Genomic DNA, 20,098 nt, shown 5'->3' with positions numbered 1-20,098 from the left:
ACTGAATCGTTTATCTTCCTGGAGTGGAGTCAAGTGAGTTCTTTATATATCTTGCAGATCAAACCTCTATCTGTTGAATCATTAGCGAATATATTTTCCCATATGGTTGGCTCCCTTTTCATTTTGCTGATGTTTTCTTTCACCGTGCACAAGTTTCTTCTTTTGATGAGGTCCCACATGTTTATTCTTTCCTTTATATCCCTTGCTGTAGGAGACATATCAGTGAAAAAATTGCTCCGTGGGATATCTGAGAGTTTCCTGCCCATGTTCTCCTCTAGAACTTTGACAGTGTTGCGACTTACATTTAAGTCTTTTATCCATCTTGAGTTTATTTTTGTGTATGGTGTCAGCTGGTGATCCAATTTCAATTTTTTCCATGTAGCCGTCCAGCTCTCCCAAAACAATTTGTTGAAGGGGCTATTATTGCTCCATTTTATGTATCTGCCCACTTTGTCAAATATTAGATACCCATAAAGACCTGTGCTTACTTCTGTGCTTTCTCTTCTATTCCACTAGACTATGGATCAGTTCTTGTGCCAGTACCAAATTGTTTTGATTATAGTGGCTTTGTGAAATAGTTTGATGTCCAGTATTGTGATCCCTCCTACTTTGTTTTTCTTTCTCAAAATTGCGGCAGCTATTCGAGGTCGTTTATGGTTCCATATAAATTTTTGAAATATATGTTCTATTTCTGTGAAATACGTCATTGATATCTTAATAGGGATTGCATTGAATCTATAAATTGCTTTCGGTATTATGACATTTTGATGATATTAATTCTTCCAATCCATGAACACGGTACATGCTTCCATTTCTTTCTTTCTTCCTTAATTTCTTTCTTCAATGTTGTATAGTTTATTGTGTACAGGTCTTTTACCTCCTTGCTTAAATTTATTCCTAGGTACTTTGTTTTACTTCTTGGTATATTAAATGGTATTTTTTTTCTGATTTCTTCTTCTATTTCATTGCTGGGGTACAAAAATGCCTTTGATTTCTGAATATTGACTTTCTATGTTGCTGTTTTGCCAAACTCACTTATTAGGTGGAGGAGTATTTTGGTAGAGTCTACAGGGTTCTCTATGTACACTATCATGTCATCTGCAAACAATGATAGTTTTACTTCCTCCTTTCCTATTTGGATGCCTTTTATCTCTTTCTCTTGTCTGACCGCTGTGGCTAGGACTTCCAATATGATGTTGAAAAGAAGCGGTGAAAGCGGACATCCTTGTCGTGTTCCCGATCTTAGTGGGAAAGCTTTCAGTTTTTGCCCGTTGAATATGATATTGGCTGTAGGTTTTTCATATATGGCCTTTATTACGTTGAGGAATGCCCCATTTATTCCCATTTTGCTGAGTGTTTTGATCATAAATGGGTGCTCTACCTTATCGAATACTTTTTCTGCATCTATTGAGATGATCATGTGTTTTTTGTCTTTTATTTATGTGATGTATCACGTTTACTGATTTGCGTATATTGAATAATCCCTGCATGCTTGGGATGATGGATCCCAGTTGATCCTGGAAGATAATCTTTTTAATGTATTGCTGGATGCGGCTTGCCAATATTTTCTTGAGGATTTTCGCATCTATATACATTAGCGAAATTGACCTGTAGTTTTCTTTCTTTGTAGGGTCTTTATCGGGTTTTGGGATCAGGGTGATGCTGGCCTTATAGAAGGAGTCTGGGAGTCTTCCCTTCTCTTGGAGTTTTTGGAATAGTCTAAAAAGGACAGGGATTAGCTCTTGTTTAAATTTTTTGTAAAATTCTCCAGTGAAACCCTCCGACCCTGGGCTTTTGAGTGCTGGGAGTTTCTTGATGACTGCTTCAATTTCCCCAGCTCTTATCGGTCTGTTCATGCTTTCTGTTTCTTCATCCTTCAGTGTTGGAAGATTATACTTTCCCAAAAATTAGACCATTTCATCAAAGTTTTACAATTTCTTCGCATATAATTGATTATAGTAGTTTCTGACAATCCTTTGTATTTCTGTGGTATGAGTTGTTATTTCTCCCCTTTGTTTCTGATATTATTAATTTGGGTAGTCTCATTTTTTTCTTGTTGAGCCTGCTTAAAGGCTTGTCAATTTTATTTATCTTTTCAAAGAACAAGCTTCTGGATTGGTTGATCCTTTGAATTGTTCTTTTCATCTCTGTCATTCAGTTTTGCTCTAATCTTGACTATTTCCTTCCTTCTACTTGCTCTGGGATTTATTGGTTGTTGTTTCTCCAGTTCTTGAAGTTGTAGTGTTAAGTCTTTTATTTGAAATGTTTCTATCTTTTTAAGGTAAGCTTGTATTGCTATGAACTTCCCTCTCAGGACTGCCTTTGCTGTGTCCCATAGGTTTTGGACAGTTGTCTGTTCATTTTCATTTGTTTCCAGAAATTTTTTTATTTCTTCTCTTATCTCAGTATTGACCGATTCATTGTTTAATAGTGTACTGTTCAGTCTCCATGAGTTTGCAAGTTTTTGAAGTTTCTCTTTGAGGTTGATTTCCAGTTTCAAGGCCTGTGGTCTGAGAAAAAGTTTGGTATTATTTCAATTTTCCTGAATTTGGTGAGGTTTGCTTTGTGTCCTATCATGTGGTCTGTCTTTGAAAAACATCCATGAGCATTTGAAAAGAATGTTTATTTTTCTTCTTTGGGATGTAAGGTTCTATATATGTCCGTTAAGTCTATTTGATTCAGTGCGTCATTCAGCTCCACAATATCCTTATTGATGTTCTGTTTGGAAGATCTGTCCATTTTTGACAGTGGGGTGTTGAAATCCCCTACTATCAGTGTGTTGCTGTCTATATCTTTTTTGAAGTCATCCAACAATTTCCTTATAAACTTGGGGGCTCCTATATTGGGAGCACATAAGTTTACAATGTTGATGTCTTCTTGATGGATTCTTCCTTTAAGTATAATAAAGTGCCCCTCTGGGTCTCTTTTTAGGGCCTTTGTTTTGAATTCTACTTTATCTGATACAAGATGGCAACTCCAGCCTTTTTCTCTAGTTTATTTGCTTGTAGTATTTTTTCCATCCCTTTACTTTCAATCTGTGTAGGTCTCTTGCTCTGAGGTGGGTCCCTTGTAGGCAGCATATGTGTGGGTCATGTTTTCTTATCCATTCAGCTACCCTGTGTCTTTTAATTGGGACATTTAGTCCATTCATATTGAGAGATATTACTGATAGAAACTTTCTCATCTTTTCTCTTTGTACCTGTGTTCCTTCCTCTCTCGTTCTTTTCCTTCATCTGCTTAAACCAGTCCCATTATCATATCTTGGAGTGCTGGTTTGGTAGAGATGTGTTCTCTTAGCCTTCTCTTGTATGCAAAACTCTGTATTTCCCCTTCTATTTTAACTGAGAGCCTTGCTGGGTAGAGCAGCTTGGTTATAAGCCTTTGCTTTTAATGACTTGGAATATTTGTTGCCATTTCCTTCTGGCTTGTAGTGTTTCTGTTTTGAAGTCAGCACCTAGGTGTATCGGGACTCCCTTGTATATTACTTCCTCCTTCTCCCTTGCTGCCTTGAGGATTCTCTCTTTGTCTTTGATAATTGCCATTTTAATGATGATGTGTCTTGGAGTGGACCTCCTTGAGTCCCTCTTGATTGGGGTCCTCTGTGCCTCCTGGATTCATGAGAGCATTTCTCTCCTCAAATTAGGGAAATGTTCCTTCATTACTTTTTCGAGGAGGTTCTCTATCCCTTGCTCCTCTTCTTCTCCTTCTGATATCCCTATTATACTGATATTATTGCTTTTCAGGTTGTCTTGCATTTCCCTAAATGCCTCTTCATTCTTTTTGTCTTTTTTCCATTTCTTATTCTTTCTGGGAGCTTTTTTCTACATTATCCTCTATCTCAGTGATTCGATCCTCGGCTTCATCCAGCCTGCTTTGGATTCCTTCTACTCTGTTCTTTAATTCAGAAATGGTATTCTTCCTATCCTCTTGTGTCTTCTTGACAGTTTCTATGTCCTTTTCCAGGCTGATATAGTTTGCTGTAAGATCCTGATAGTTTCTCTGCAGTTTCTCACAGTTATCTTTGAGCTGGTGGAGCTCATTGAGCTTCCTTAGAACCATTGTTTTGAATTCAGTATCTGATAGTTCCCTTGCTTTTATTTCATTTAGCTCTCTCTGTGGTGAGTACCCCTTTCCACTCATTTGGGGGGAATTTCTTTTTCTTCCCATTTTTGTGAAAGTCTGTTAAGTTATATACTTAATTATTTATTTATTTTTGCTTCTGCTTCCATTGGGCTGTCTAGTTTTCCTGACTTTGTGGATTAAACTTCTATGGTAGTAGGTCGGTCTTTTTATTTATTTATTTGTTTGTTTGTTTCTTTCTTTCTTTCTTTCTTTCTTTCTTTATTTTTCCCTTTACTTTTCTTTCTGGACCTGACTCTGATGATGTCAGTTGTTGACACTATATGACCTTGGGTTGTTTGTTTGAGCCTTCTAGGAGTCTACTGTCTGTGTCTGACTCCTGCTTGGGGTTGGTCTGTGACCCCTTCAGTCAGGGCTGGACTATTTTTGGGGATCGCTCTGCACTCTCATGCAGGCTCCTTGAGCGTGCTCCCAGGCTCGGCAGGATCCCCTGCCTGCCTGGACTCGCGATTGTTTGCCCCAGACCAGGGGGCTTATTCACGACCTCTCATACTCCTCTCACCCTCCTGGTCAGCGACCTCCCCTGCACTGGTCAGTTTAGGGTCTTCTATTTTGTGTTTTCCCTGCTTTTGGCTCTTTGGGTGCGTTGCCTGCCTTCGCCAAATGGAGACTATGGAAATGGGAGGAAGTCAGCTCCAGGACTTTCCGGTTAATCCTGTCTCCGGTCTCTCCTCCAGGGACTCTGGGCAGCTCTGTGACCCCTTATGCCCAGGATCTACTAATTTTGTTAGCCGCTCCGCAATTGCGGGCCGGGAGGGTCAATTTATGCCTGCCCTTGCTGCTCTGTGCACTCCCTCACAGGCCATATCGGTGCCAATCTGTGGGAGGCCTTGCCGGGTGGTGCAAATGTTCACCAGCCCGCACGGGTCACACGCACGCTCGCCAACCCTCAGCGGTCATTCGGCACAAGTGTGCGCACCTGCACTGGGTGGCGTTGGGGTGTCTGTGTCCTTTTCGGCTTTTGGCTCTTTGGGGGTGTGGCCTCTTTCCGCACTATGGAGACTACGGCAAGGAGAAGGAGTCGGGACTCCCCGGTTCCTCCTCCCGTTCTTTCCCCAAAGCCTCCATTTCCTGTCTCTCCTCAGAGGTCTCTGGGCAGTTCTGTGACCCCTTTGGCCAAGGATCCACCCGTTGTGCAGACTGTGTTTAAATCGCTGGCAATCTGGTTTGTGCACGCCCCTCTTCTCCCTCTTTGGTGGTGCGCCTTTCCAGCCCACAATGGAGACTACGGAACGGGGAGGGAGTTGGGACTCCCTGGTTCCTCCTCCCGTTCTTTCCCCAAAGCCTACGTCTCCAGTCTGTCCTCAAGGTTCTCCCAGCCAGTCTGCACTCATCCCCCCAGCTCACATACACAAGCCGTGTGTGGCGCACACAAAAGGCAGGTTAATTTATTCCCTTATGCCTGAGCGAGATGGTAGCTGCAGAGTGGGAGGTGCATTATTACTGTAGCACCACTGGCCGCTGTGTCAGTTCTGTTCACAAAGTTTTCCTCACCAGTCTTTTCCCAGGCACCAGCCCACCCTGCTTCCGCCTCTACCCAGAGTTCAAGGAGGGTGGCTGCCACTGCAATTTTTGTGTTGGCCCTATAAATGTCTCTTTGCATCCCCAGCCACCTGTCTCTGGCAGAGAGCGTCCCTAAGCTTTTAGGGGTTGCCTTTTGTCTGTATTTCCTTTTTTTAGGTGCTGTAGTTTATGGGTCCCTGTTTTTGATTCAGACCCCGTTCTTCTCGGGGGGAAGCTAACTGGTCGTTTCAATGTCCCTCTGGTGCTAGTGCCCGTGGGCACCCAGCCCACTCTGTCGAGCCTCCACCGAACTTCTCACCCGTTGGGATGTGTGAGAGTCGAATCCACTGTCTGTGGCTCCAAAGCTCCTCTCCCACTATCATTCCATTGTTTTCCAGGTGAGTACTCCACTATTTAGTTGCAATTCCAGTTTGGTCTTGGGAGGAGGTCAGCATGACTCCCATTCACTCCTCCGCCATCTTAATCCCCTCAAGAGTAGACTTTTAAGAATGGGAAGGTGTCATCCAGATCCTAGCCTTGTTCTCTACCATTTTTGACTGCCTTTAATGCAAACAAGACTGCCCGAAAATGTGAGATTTTCACCAATGAGATGTAGGCCTTAGCCCTACTTCACTGAGCAGCTATTTGATTTTGGGCAAGTCATCACCTATACTGTACCCAAAAATTAGTGTATGTATAGACTCTATGACTTCATGTGTAAGGCTAAGAAGAACCATTGAGTGTTTCTGTTTTGTTTTGTTTGAGCAGGTGTGATATGACAAAAAGCATACTTGAATCTACAAAATTAAGCACCCAGTAATATGGAAGACAAATGACAGTGGGAGGAAATCAGAGACAGACACTTTAGAAAGCTACTGCAATAGTCCAAGTAAGGGGTAATGAGGAACTGAGTCATTCCCTCATATATAATTAATTTCTCTTTCTTCTGAGTTTTCTCCCAAATTGCAAGTATGTGCCATTTTCAAAAGAGAGAAACCTTTCCTTGATCTCTCTAATCACTGTCCCATGTCCCCACTCCCATTAACTGAAATCTTAATATTATTATAAATTTTTATTGTATGTTTTTCCACTACAACTTAGTCCCCGTACATTTCCCTCTCCCCACAATCACCACGCTGTTGCCTATGTCCATCAGTTCTTTTTCTTATTAGCTCAATCTCTCAAGCCACTAACCCTCCCCACACCTTAGTTGTCATCCTGCTCTCTATGAGCCTGTTTCTATTTTTCTTGGTTTTTTTCCCCCACTACCACAAATTATGCAGTTGTTTCCCACATTTGGGGAAATCGCAGGGGTCAGCACATCTGGAGGGCAATGGATAAGCCTCGCCCTGGGAAAATCACCTTTGTGATCATGGTATCTCTCCTGCCAGGTAAGTATTGTTTCTATTGTTCTTGTTACTTCAGTTTGGTCATTAGATTCCATATATGAGTGAAATCTATGGCACTTGTCTCTCTCTGACTGGCATATTTCATTTAGCATAATGTTCTCCAAGTCCATCCATACTGTTGCAAATTGTAAAATTTTCTTTTTTTTTACAGCTGAATAGTATTCCATTGTGTAAATATCCTATAGTTGTTTTTATCTTTATTCTATTTTTCCACTACAACTTAATGCCTTTATTCGCCCTTCCCCCACATATCACCACACTGTTGTTGTTCATATCCATAGTCTTTTTCCCTTTTTCTTCAATCCGTCTACCCCTTACCTCTCCCCACCACTAGCTGTCATCTGCTCTTCATCTATGAGTCTCTCTCTGTTTTGCTTGTTAGTTCAGTTTGTTCATTAGATTTCACATATGAGTGAAATCATATGGTACTCGTCTTTCTCTGACCGGCTTATTTCACTTAGCATAATGTTCTCCAGGTCCATCCATACTGGTGCAAAGAGTAAAACTTTTTTCTTTTTAATGGCTGAGTAGAACTCCATTGTGTAAATATCCCATAGTTGTTTAACATTTCAGCTATTGATGGACACTTGAGCTGCTGCCATATTGACGATTATAAATAACACTGCAATGAACATAGGGGTGCTTCTGTTCTTTTGAATTAGTGTTCTGAGTTCCTTCAGATATATTCCCAGAAGTGGGATTGCTGGGTCAAAAGGCAGGTTCATCTTTAATTTTCTGAGGTATCTCCATACTGCTTTCCAAAGTGGCTGCACCAATCAACATTCCCACCAACAATGCAAAAGGATTCCCCTTTCTCCACTTCCTTACCAGCACTTGTTTGTTGATTTATTGATGATAGCCACTCTGACCAGTGTGAGATGGTATCTCACTGTGGTTTTAATTTGCATTTCTCTGATGATTAGTGATGTTGAACACTTTTTCATATGTGTATTGGCCATCTGTATGCCTTCTTTGGAGAAGTGTCTATGAAGGTCTTTGCTCATTTTTTAATTGGGTTTTTTTTTTTTTTTTGGTGTTGAGTTTTTTAAGTTCTTTATAAATTTTGGATATTAATCCCTTATAAAATGTATTAGTGAATATGTTCTCCCATTCTGTGGGTTGTCTTTTTATTTTGTTGATGATTTCCTTTGCTTGGCAGAAAATTTTTAGTTTGATATAGAAAAATTTGTTTATTTTTTATTTCCCTTGCCTGGGGAAATAGATGTGATAAAAAAATTTCAATGAGCAATGTCAGATTTTGCTGCCTGTTTTCTTTTAGAGTTTTTATGGTTTCAGGTCTAACATTGAAGTCTTTGATACATTTTTAATTTATTCTTGTGTGGAGTGGAAGAAGGTGATCAATTTTCTTTTTTCTGCATGTATCTGCCTAATTTTCCCCAAACCATTTATTGAATAAACTATCTTTAGCCCATTGCATGTTGTTGTGTCCTCTCTTGAATATTAATTGACTATAAAGGTATGGATTTATTTCTGGGATCTCTCTTCTTTCATTGATCTTTCATTGATCTATGTGTCTGTTTTTATGCCAGTACCAGGCTGTTTTGATTTCTATGGCCTTATACTATAGTTTGATATTAGGTAGCATGATTTGTCCAAAATTTCTTCTTCTTTCTCAGGGTTGTTGTTGCTAAATAGGACCTTCTGTGGTTTCATGTAAATATTTGAAATAGTTGTTCTAGTTCTGTGAAATACATCATTGGAACCTGATTGGAATTGCATTGAATCTATACATTCCTTTGGGTACTATGGACATTTTAAAAATGTTAATTCTTTCTATCCATGAACATGGTATGTGCTTCCACATATTTATATCTTTTTCAATTTCTGTTTTTCAGTGTCTTATAATTTTTCTAATACAGGTCTTTTACGTACTTGCTTAGGTTTATTCCTAGGTATTTTTTTTTAAGCAATTGTGAATGGGATTTTTTTAAATTTGCCTTTCTGTTAGTTCACTATTGACATATAAAAATACAACTAATTTTTGGATATTAATTTTGTATCCTGCTACTTTGCTGAATTCATTTATGAGTTCTAGTAGTTTCTTGGTGGAATCTATGGGGTTCTCCATGGTACAGAATCATGTCCTCTTCAGATAAAACAGTTTTACATCTTCCTTCCCAATTTGGAGGCCTTTTATTTCTTCTTCTGGTCTGATTGCTGTGGCTAGGACTTCCAATACTATGTTGAATTAGAGAGGTGGAAGCAAGACATCCTTGTCTTGTTCCTAATCTTAAGGTAAATGCTTGTAGTTTTTGCCATTGAGTGTGATGTTGGCAATTGGTTTGTCATATATAGCCCTTATTATGTTCATGTATGTCACCTATTGCCACTTTGCTGAGAGTTTTGATCATAAATGGGTGCTGGATTTTATAGAAAGCTTTTTTTTACATCTTTTGCTATAATCATGTGGTATTTATCCCTCATTTTGTTTATGTGGAGAATCACGTTTATTGATTTATGAATGTTCTACCACCCTTGCATTCCCAGAATAAATCTTACTTGGTCATGGCATATTAGAGTTTTTGATGTATTGCTATATTTGGTTAGCTAATATTTTGTTGAGGATTTTAGCATCTATGTTCATCAGGGATATTGGCCCATAATTTTCTTTCTTTGTAATGTCTTTATCTGGTTTTCGAATTAGAATAATGCTGGCCTTGCAAAATGTGTTTGGGAGCCTTCCTTCCTCTTGAATTTTATGAAATAGTTTGAGAAGGACAGGTGTTAGTTTTCATAATGTTTGGTAAAATCCACCTGTGAAGACATCTGGTCCAATGCTTTGGTTTGTTGGGAGTTTCTTGATTACTGCTTCAATTTCATGGGTTATAATCTCTCTATTCAGATTCTCTGATTCTTCCTGATTCATTTTTGGAAGATTGTATATTTATAGGAATTTATCCATTTCATCCAGGTTGTCCAGTTTGTTGGCATATAATTATTTGTAATATTTTCTTACAGTCCTTTGTATTTTTTTTTTTTTTGGTGTCAATTGTTACTTCTCTTCTTTCATTTCTGATTTTATTTATTTGGATCCTTTCTCTTTTTTCTTTTTTTTTTTAAGTAATTTATTTTTTCTTTTTTTAATTTATTTTTTCAAATACATTTGTCTCTGCGTACCCCCCACCACTTTCCCTTGCCCCCTCCCTCCCTCCCTCAACTCTTCCCCTTTGGTTTTGTCTATGAGTCCTTGCTATATGTTCCTTGACTTTCCCCTTCCTCTTCCTCCGCCCCCCCCCCGCTCTTGTCTCTGTTGGCTTCTTTTCTTTTCAGTGTTGCTGGCCTTATTTTCCTTGAATCTTTGTACTGTTGGTTAGGTTCCACTTATAGGTGAGATCATATTAATTCCCCTGCTGGGACTATACCCTAAGAATCTCTTCTTTTCTTGATGAGTCTGATTAAGGGTTTGTCCATTTTTTTAAATCTTTTCAAAGAACCTGCTTTTGGATTCATTGATCTTTTGTGTCACTTTTTTAGACTCTAGGTCATTTATTTCTTCTCTCATCTTAATATTTCCTTCCTTCTACTCACTTTGAACTTTATTCATTGATCCTCTTCAAGTTCCTTTAAGTGTGATGTTAGATTGTTTATTTGAGCTTTTTTGTTTGGGTTTTTTTTTTGTTTTCTTTTGTTTTGTTTTTAGATAGTCCTGTAATGCAATGAATATCTTCTTAAGATTGCTTTCCCAGTGTCCCACAGATTTTGGATTGTTGTGCCCTCATTTTAATTTGTTTCAAGGTATCTTTTGATTTCTTCCTTCATCTCCTTGTTGATCCGTTCACTGTTTAATAACATGTTATTTAGTTGCCATGTATTTGCATGTTTTTCAGTATTCTTGTGATTTATTTCTAGTTTCATAGCATTGTGGTAAGAGAAAATACTTGATATGATCTCAATATTTTAAATTTATTGAGACTTATTTTGTGTCCTAGCATGTGGTCTATCCTAGAAACATTGCATGAGCACTTGAAAAGTATGTACATTCTGCTGCTTTAGGGTGAAATGCTCAGAAGATATTATTAAATCCATTTGATCTAGTGTATCATTTAAGGTCATTGTGCCCTTGTTGAATTTTTGCCTGAAAGATCTATCCATTGAAGTCAATGCGGTGTTAAAATTCCCAAGTTTGATTGTATTTCTGTTGATCTCTCCTTTTATATCCACCAAGAGTTGCTTTACATATTTTAGTGCTCCTGTGTTGGCTGTGTAAATGTGTACAAGGGTTATATCTTCTTGTTGGATTGTCCTTTTATCATTAGGTAATGTCCTCCTTTATATCTTACTATAGCCTTGGTTTTAAAGTTTATTTGTCAGATATAATTACTGCTACCCCAGCTCTTTTTTATTTTCTATTAGCATGGAATATCTTTTTCCAATCCTTTAGTTTTAGTTTGGGTGTATCTTTTGATCTGAGATATGTCTGTTGGAAGCATCATATATATGGGTCTTGTTTTCTTATCCATTTAGCTACCCTCTGTCTTTTTGGAGCATTTAAGCCATTTACATTTGATGATTTTTTAATAGATACGTATGTAGTGCCATTTATTGTTAGACCGTTTTCCTCTTTTATTTTTTTTCCTTTCTCTTTTTCTTCTTCTTAAAGCAAGATCCTTAACATTTGTTGCAGCACTGGTTTAGTGTTAACAATCTCCTTTAGCTTTTTCTCATCTGGGAAACTATTTATTTTCCTTCAATTTTAAATGGTAGCCGTGGTTGTATATCTCTACTTTTCATCACCTTGAATATTTCATGCCATTCCTTCCTGACCTGAAATGTTTCTGATGAGTAATCATATGGAAATCTAATTGGTGCTCCCTTGTAGGTAACTACCTGCTTTTCTCTTGTGGATTTTAAGATTCTCTCTTTATCTTTAAGCCTTGTCATTTTGATTATGATGTGTCTTGGTGTAGGCTTCTTTGGGTCCAAGTTCTTTGGGACACTCTGAGCCTACTGGACTTGTGTGACTTTTTCTTTCTCCAGATTAGGTCATTATTTCCACAAATTGGCTCTCAATCACTTACTCACTCTCTTCTCCTTCTGGTATTCCCATGAGGCAGATGTTGTTATGCTTCATTTTGTGCAAAATGTTTTAAGCTCTGCTCATGTTTTTAAAATTCTTTTTTCTTTTTGTTGCCCTACCTGAGTTCTTTTTTTCTTTTTCCTTTTTTTAAGGTTTTATTTAATTATTTTTAGAGAGAGAGGAAGGGAGGGAGAAAGAGAGGGAGAGAAACATCAATGTCTGGTTGCTCCTGGCACGCCCCTTACTGGGGACCTGGCCCACAACCCAGGCATGTGACCTAGATTTGGAATCAAACTGGCAACCTTTTGGTTCACAGGCCAGCACTCAATCCTGAGTCATACCAGCCAGAGCTAATTGTTTTTTTCTACCTTGTCTTCCAAAACACTGATTCAATCTTCAGCTTCATCTAACTTACTGTTTATTCCTTCCACTGTATTATTTATATCAGATATTCCACTCTTTATTTCTGACTGATCCTTTTTTATGTTTCTATGTCTTTTTTCATGATGTTGAGTATCCTTATAATTATTAAACTCTTTATCTGATAAATTGCCTCAATTTCATCAATTTCTTCTGGAAATTTCTCTTGTTCCTTCATTTGGGGTCTGTTTGTCTTCACATTTTGGCTGCTTCTCTGTATGTTCTGCCTTAGATTTAAGCTAATCAACCATTAAACTGATCAGTTGTTAATACAATAAATCTATAATCAGCAGTCAGGCTTAAGCATCACAGGGTGGAGCAGTGTAATTCTTGTGGGTGGGGCTATTGCTTCTCCTCAGGTGATGCCATTCAGAGAGGAGTGCTCTGCCTGAGAGAAATGGCTCCTGCAATATAGGGAATGACTCAGCACGTGGATCATGGCAGCTGTTCCTTCAGTTCTCTCCCCAGAGCCACCAACCCCAGACTCCTCAAGCCTCTCTAGTCCACTCCTGACTTCGCTTTGTTGGTATCCAGGGTAGATGGCTACAAATGAAGTTTTGTGCTTTGGCCATTTAAGAGGGTCTCTGTGTCTCCACCCATCTCTCCTTGGCTGACAGAACCTCTGCTGCTTTACACAGCTGGATGTTAGCTGGATTCCTTTCTGGCTCTGGTGCTGTAGGCTGGGGAACCATCTTAGGGTTTAGACCCCACACTTCTCAGGGGGAACCACGCAGCCACTGAAGTATCCCTTCAGCACTTCTGTTGCTGCCCATGGAAGCCCAGTCAGCCATCTTGCATCTCTTCTGCACTCCCTACCAGTCGCATTGTGGTGAAGTGTTTTCTTTTGTCTGTCTGTGGTTATAAGGCTTCTCTCCAGCCATAGCTCAGGTGATTATTCAAGATGATTTCTCTATAATTTAGTTGTAATTCCAGATTGGTCCTGGGAGGTTAGTGTAGCTTCCACTTACTCTTCTGACATCTTGGATCTCTCAAGATCATTGTTTTCATAGTTGTTTTATCCACTCATCTACTGATGGATACCTGAGCTGCTTCCATATCTTCGTGATTGTATATAACACTGCAATGAACAGCATTATTTATGTTCATTTTGTTTATGTTCTTTTGAAATAGTATTTTGGGTTCCTTCAGATATATTCCCAGAAGTGGAATCACTGGGCCAAAGGCAGATCCATCTTTAATTTTTTGAGGTATCTTCATACTGCTGTCCACAGTGGCTCCACCAATCCGCATTCCCACCAACAGTGCAAAAGAGTTCCCTCTTCTCCACATCCTTGCCAGCACTTGTTGTTTGTTGATTTATTGATGAAAGCAATTCTGACAGATGTGAAATGGTATCTCATTGTAGTTTTAATTTGCATTTCTCTGATGATTAGTGATCTTGATCATCATTTCATATGTCTATTGGCCACTTGTATGTCTTCTTTGGAGTTCTATTCATGTCCTTTGCCCATTTTTTAATTGTGTTGTTTCTTTGGGGTTTTTTTGGGGGGGTGTTGAGTTTTGTAAGATTTTATAAATTTTGGATATTAATCCATTATCAGATGTATTTGTGAATATGTTTTCCCATTCTGTGGGTTGTCTTTTTATTTTGTTGATGTTTTCCTTTGCTGTGCAAAAATGATTTAGTTTGATGTAGTCTCATTTGTTTATTTTGTCTTCTATTTCTCTTGCCTAGGGAGATATTTCCAATAAAGTATTGCTGTGAGCAATATCTGAGATTTTACTGCCTGTGTTTTCTTTGAGGATTTTTATGGGTTTGAGCCTAACATTTAAGTCTTTAATCCATTTTGAATTTGTTATTGTGTGTGGTATAAAGAGGTCGTCTAGTTTCATTTATCTGCATGTATCTCCCAATTTTCCCAACACCATATATTTAGCCCATTGTATGGGCTTGTTTCCTCTGTTAATTGAAAACTTGAAAGAATAATTTACAGGCACTGTTTCTACTCCCATTCACTCTTCTACCCACTCCATTTGGGCTTCTATCTCTATAATCCACTGAATCTCTTCTTGCTTAAGTCATCAATGATCTCCATGTTGCCAAATGCAACAGACATTATTTTTCTCTTCATCTTTATTTCTGCATAAAAAATCACCCAAATGTAGTGGCTTACCACAACAATTATTTATTATATCTCCCAATTTCTGAGGGTCAGGTATTTAAAAACAACTCAGCTCTCATGACTTATACACAATTGCTGTCACATAATAGCTAGGGCTGGAATCATCTGAAAGCTTATTCATTCACATATCTAGTGCCTGCTTTGGGGGGTGCTCAAACAGCTGAAGACCAGAACATCTGGTGTTCCTTGGGCATTTTCCCTATATCTATGTCATCTCTTTACCTGGTTTCTTCTGACATGGTGACTCAGGACTCCAAAGGCTTATGTCCTGAAAATCAGAGATGGAGAGCCATACGAAATCTGACCTACATTTTATTACCTAGTCTCAGAAATCACATAATGCTACTTCTATCATACTCTATTGGTCAGGGCAATCACAAATGGAGGGGATATAGAATCCATGTCTTAATGGAGTAGTGGAACGGTCACATTGTAATAAACCCATGCAGAATGAAAGTTATCATTATGGCCATCTTTGGAAAATACAATCTCTCCTTCTTGAAATATGTTTTTATCTTAGTACAGGACACCATCTTGGCTTGCCTTCTGCCTACGTGACTGCCCTTGCTCATTCTCCTCTGCTTGTTATTGTTCTTTGCTCAACCACCAAATGAAGGCATTTCCCAGGTTCCAATCAACTTTCCTCTCTATTTACTTTCTGACCCTTACTGACTTTATACATGTATATGACTGTAATGACAACTCCCAAATTGGTATCCCCAGACCTGCCATTTCCACTGTTCCAAGTTTACATACTCAATTGCTAATTTTTTCTCAGTGATGCACATTCAGCCTTAACATGTTTAAAGCTGTTCTCTTGGTCCATACTCCTCCACCACCACTCAAACCAAATACCCACTACTAAAGTGGGTGACTTTCCTACCTTGGTATATGTACCATACATTATCAGATGCATATATTCATCATCAATTCTTTATTTTCCTTCATAACTAATGTGTAATTCAGCTGCAAGTCCTGTCAAATGTACATTCACAATGCATTCTTTATCCTTCCATATTCGTCTCCAACTACCATCACCACAATCTGTTGCTTGGACTTCCCCAAAAGTTTACAATTGGTCTTCCTCTCCCTGCTCTTGCCCTCTTATAATTTATGACTCATGTAGTAAGTGAAGGGCACTTACTACAACTATAAAATGTTTTTAAAAACAAGTTTATGCTAAATCATGTAACATCACATCTTAAAACCCACCAATGGTTTCTCCTTATTCTCAAAATAAAATCTAAATTCCTTCCTGAGATTATAGAGTTCTAATGTAGCTCAGAGTCTACAGAGTTCAGAGTTCATAAGATATTGTACCTATCCACATCTCTCATCTTACTTCCTAGCACTCTCCCCTTTATTTAATGTTCTGTAGTTACATTGACCTTCTTACAGTTCATTAAACACACAGGGCTTGTTTCTGTCTCAGGGACTTAGCACTTGCTCTTCCCTATACATCAAGTGTTCTTCCTCCAAGTCTTTGATTGGTTGGCTCTTTCTTGTCATTCAAGTCTCTGCTAAAATGTCACCTCCTTGACAATGCCTTTTCTAACCATCTGGACTAAATTCATGTAAGTATGTGCACGCACACATACATTGTGTCAGTCTACCACACATTCTTGTTTTCTTTTCTTCATAACACCACCATTATTTGAAATTATCTTTTGTTATGTGTTAATTATCTTCCCCCTTCTCCAGAATATAAAGTGCACAAGAGGAAGAATTTTTGTCTGTTTTCTTCATCAATATGTACCTACATATTTGTTTTTTTGTTTTTTCCCCCAAGCATTCCTTTCTTTCTCTATTTATTTTTAAAGACATTTGTCTCTGCCTCCCCCCCACCACTTTCCCTTGACTCCTCCCTCATACCCTCAATCAGCTCCTCCCCTTTGGTTTTGTCCATGATCCTTGATATATGTGCCTTGACTTTCCCCTTCCCCTCCCTTTCCCTGCCCGCCCCTCCCTGCTTCCCTCTTGTCTCTGTTGATTTCTTTTCCTTTCAGTGTTGCTGGTCATATTTTCCTTGCATCTTTGTATTGTTGATTAGGTTCCGCTTATAGGTGAGATCATATGGTACTTGTCTTTTGCCCCCTGGCTTATTTCGCTTAGCATAATGCTCTCGAGTTCCATCCATGCTGTTGCGAAGTTTAGTAGTTCTTTTTTCCTTTCTGCTGCGTAGTATTCCATTGTGTATATGTACCATGACTTTTTGATCCAGTCATCTACTGATGGACACTTAGGTTGCTTCCAACACTTGGCTATTGTAAATTGCGCTGCCATGAACACTGGGGTGCATAGGTTCTTTTGTACTGGCGTTTTGGTGTTCTTAGGGTATATTCCCATCAGTGGAATCACTGGATCAAAAGGCAGTCCCCTTTTCAGCTTTTGGAGGAAAATCCACACCGTCTTCCACAGTGGCTTCACCAGTCTGCATTCCCACCAACAGTGTACTAGGGTTCCCTTTTCTCCACAGCCTTGTCATCATCTGTTGTTTGTGGATCTGTTTATGATGGCCATTCTGACCGGTGTGAGGTGGTACCTCATGGTGGTTTTGATCTGCATTTCTCTGATGGCTAGTGATGCTGATCATCCTTTCAAATTTCTCTGGCCCCTCTGTATCTCCTCCTTGGAAAAGCATCTGCCCAGGACCTCTGCCCATTTTTTGATTGGATCGTTTGTCTTCGTGGAGTGGAGTCGAGTGAGTTCTTTATATATCTTGGAGATGACACCTCTATCTGATGTATCATTAGCGAATATATTTTCCCATATGGTGGGCTCCCTTTTCATTTTGCTGATGTTTTCTTTTGCCGTGCAGAAGCTTATTTTGATGAGGTCCCACTTGTTTATTCTTTCCTTTATGTCCCTTGCTTTAGGAGACATATCAGTGAAAAAATTGCTGTGTGGGATATCTGAGAGTTTCCTGCCCATGTTCTCCTCTAGGACTTTGATGGTGTTGCGACTTATATTTAAGTCTTTTATCCATCTTGAGTTTTTTTGTGTGTGTGTATGGTGTCAGCTGATGATCCAATTTCAATTTTTTGCATGTAGCCGTCCAGCTCTCCCAACACCATTTGTTGAAGAGGCTATTATGGCTCCATTTTATACTTCTGCCCCGTTTGTCAAATATTAGATGCCCCTATAGACCTGGGCTTATTTCTGGGCTTTTTATTCTGTTCCACTGGTCTATGGGTCTGTTCTTGTGCCAGTACCAGATTGTTTTGAGTATAGTGGCTTTGTAGTAGAGTTTGATGCCCGGTATTGTAATCCCTCATACTTTGTGCTTCTTTCTCAAAATTGCTGAGGCTATTCGGGGTCGTTGATGGTTCCATATAAATTTTTGAAATGCCTGTTCTATTTCTGCGAAATACGTCATTGGTATCTTAATAGGGATTGCGTTGAATCTATAAATTGCTTTGGGAAGTATGGACATTTTGATGATATTAATTCTTCCAATCCATGAACACGGTATATGCTTCCATTTATTTGTGTCTTCCTTAATTTCTTTTTTCAATGTTGTATGGTTTTCTGCATATAGGTCTTTTATGTTTTTGGTTAAACTTATGCCTAAGTACTTTATTTTTCTTCTTGCTATATCGAATGGTATTTTTTTCTCTGCTTTCTTCTTCTTCTATTGCATTGCTGGTGTACAAAAATGCCTTTGATTTCTGAATGTTGATTTTGTATCCTGCTGTTTTGCTAAATTCACTTATAAGGTTGAGGAGTTTTTTGGTAGAGTCTACAGGGTTCTCTATGTACACTATCATGTCATCTGCAAACAATGATAGCTTTACTTCCTCTTTTCCTATTTGGATGCCATTTATCTCTTTCTCTTGTCTGACCGCTGTGGCTAGGTCATTCAATACGATGTTGAAAAGAAGCGGTGAGAGCGGACATCCTTGTCATGTTCCCGATATTAGTGGGGAAGCTTTCAGTTTTTGCCCGTTGAGTATGATATTAGCTGTAGGTTTTTCATATATGGCCTTTATTATGTTGAGTAAGGCCCCATTTGTTCCCATTTTGCTGAGTGTTTTGATCATAAATGGGTGATGTACCTTATCAAATGCTTTTTCTGCATCTATCGAGATGATTATGTGGTTTTTGTCTTTTCTTTTATTTATGTGATGTATCACGTTTACTGATTTGCACATATTGAACCATCCCTTCATCCCTGGGATGAATCCCACTTGATCATGGTTGATAATCTTTTGAATGTATTGCTGGATGCGGCTTGCCAATATTTTGTTGAGGATTTTAGCATCTATGTTCATCAGCGAAATTGGCCTGTAGTTTTCTTTCTTTGTAGGGTCTTTATCGGGTTTTGGGATCAGGGTGATGCTGGCCTCATAGAAAGAGTCTGGCAGTCTTCCCTCCTCTTGGATTTTTTGGAATAGTCTGAGAAGGACAGGGGTTAGCTCTTCCTTAAATGTTTTGTAAAATTCTCCTGTGAAGCTGTCCATCCCTGGGCTTTTGTGTGCTGGGAGTTTCTTGATGACTGCTTCAATTTCCCCAGCTGTTATCAATGCGTTCAAGCTTTCTGTTTCTTCCTCCTTCAGTGTTGGAAGATTATACTTTCCTAAAAATTAGAACATTTCATCAAGATTTTCAAATTTCTTGGCATATAATTGTTCATAATAGTTTCTGATGATCATTTGTATTTCTGTGGTATCAGTTGTTATTTCTCCTCTTTCATTTCTGATATTATTAATTTGGGTCCTCTCCCTTTTTTTCTTGATGAGTCTGCTTAAAGGCTTGTCAATTTTATTTATCTTTTCAAAGAACCAGCTTCTCGATTGGTTGATCCTCTGAATTGTTTTTGTACCCCACACATTTGTTGAATTAATGAACAAACCAAGCTGGGGTGGTGTTGGTGATGGAAATGGCAGGTGGCAGAGATATTTTATCACAGACAATAGTATGGTGATTATCAGAGGGAAAGGAGGTGGTAGGAGGTAGAAGAAAGTAAGAGGGAGAAAAAAACAATATAAAGACAAAATAAAAAGAATCCTAGAAATAAAATATAAGAGTCAGTGTCCAGGTTGAAGCTATCAACATTTAGAGAATATCAAGTTTCCAGCCAATTAGTAAGCCCCAAAAGCCTCCAAAAATTGTAAACAAAGAAAGGAAATCTTTTTAAAACATTATTTATTTTTCCAAATGCGTTTGTCTCTGCCTTCCCCCCACCGCTTTCCCTTGCCCCCTCCCCCCTTCAATCCTTCCCCTTTGGTTTTGTCCATGAATCCTTGATATATGTTCCTTGACTTGCCCCTTTCCCTTCCTTTTCCCCTGCCCACACCTCCCTCCTTCCCTCTTGTCTCTGTTGGTTTCTTTTCTTTTCAGTGTTGCTGGTCTTATTTTCCTTGCATCTTTGTTTTCTTGGTTAGGTTCTGCTTATAGGTGAGATCATATATTATTTGTCTTTCATCCCCTGGTTTATTACGCTT

At 38.9% G+C, this 20,098-nt stretch overlaps 1 pseudogene; it reads right to left on the bottom strand.

The window, feature by feature from the left end:
- Positions 1-6,869: 6,869 nt before the first annotated feature.
- On the bottom strand, positions 6,870-7,042 carry LOC129073256 (uncharacterized; annotated as a pseudogene).
- Positions 7,043-20,098: the final 13,056 nt, after the last annotated feature.

The sequence above is a fragment of the Pteronotus mesoamericanus genome, unplaced genomic scaffold (assembly GCF_021234165.1).
Source record: "Pteronotus mesoamericanus isolate MK-2021 breed Mesoamerican mustached bat unplaced genomic scaffold, CSHL_Meso_final contig_37, whole genome shotgun sequence".
Taxonomy (NCBI): Eukaryota; Metazoa; Chordata; class Mammalia; order Chiroptera; family Mormoopidae; genus Pteronotus; species Pteronotus mesoamericanus.
The sequence above is the reverse complement of the archived record's forward strand: the minus strand, read 5'-3'. Positions and strand labels throughout refer to the sequence as shown.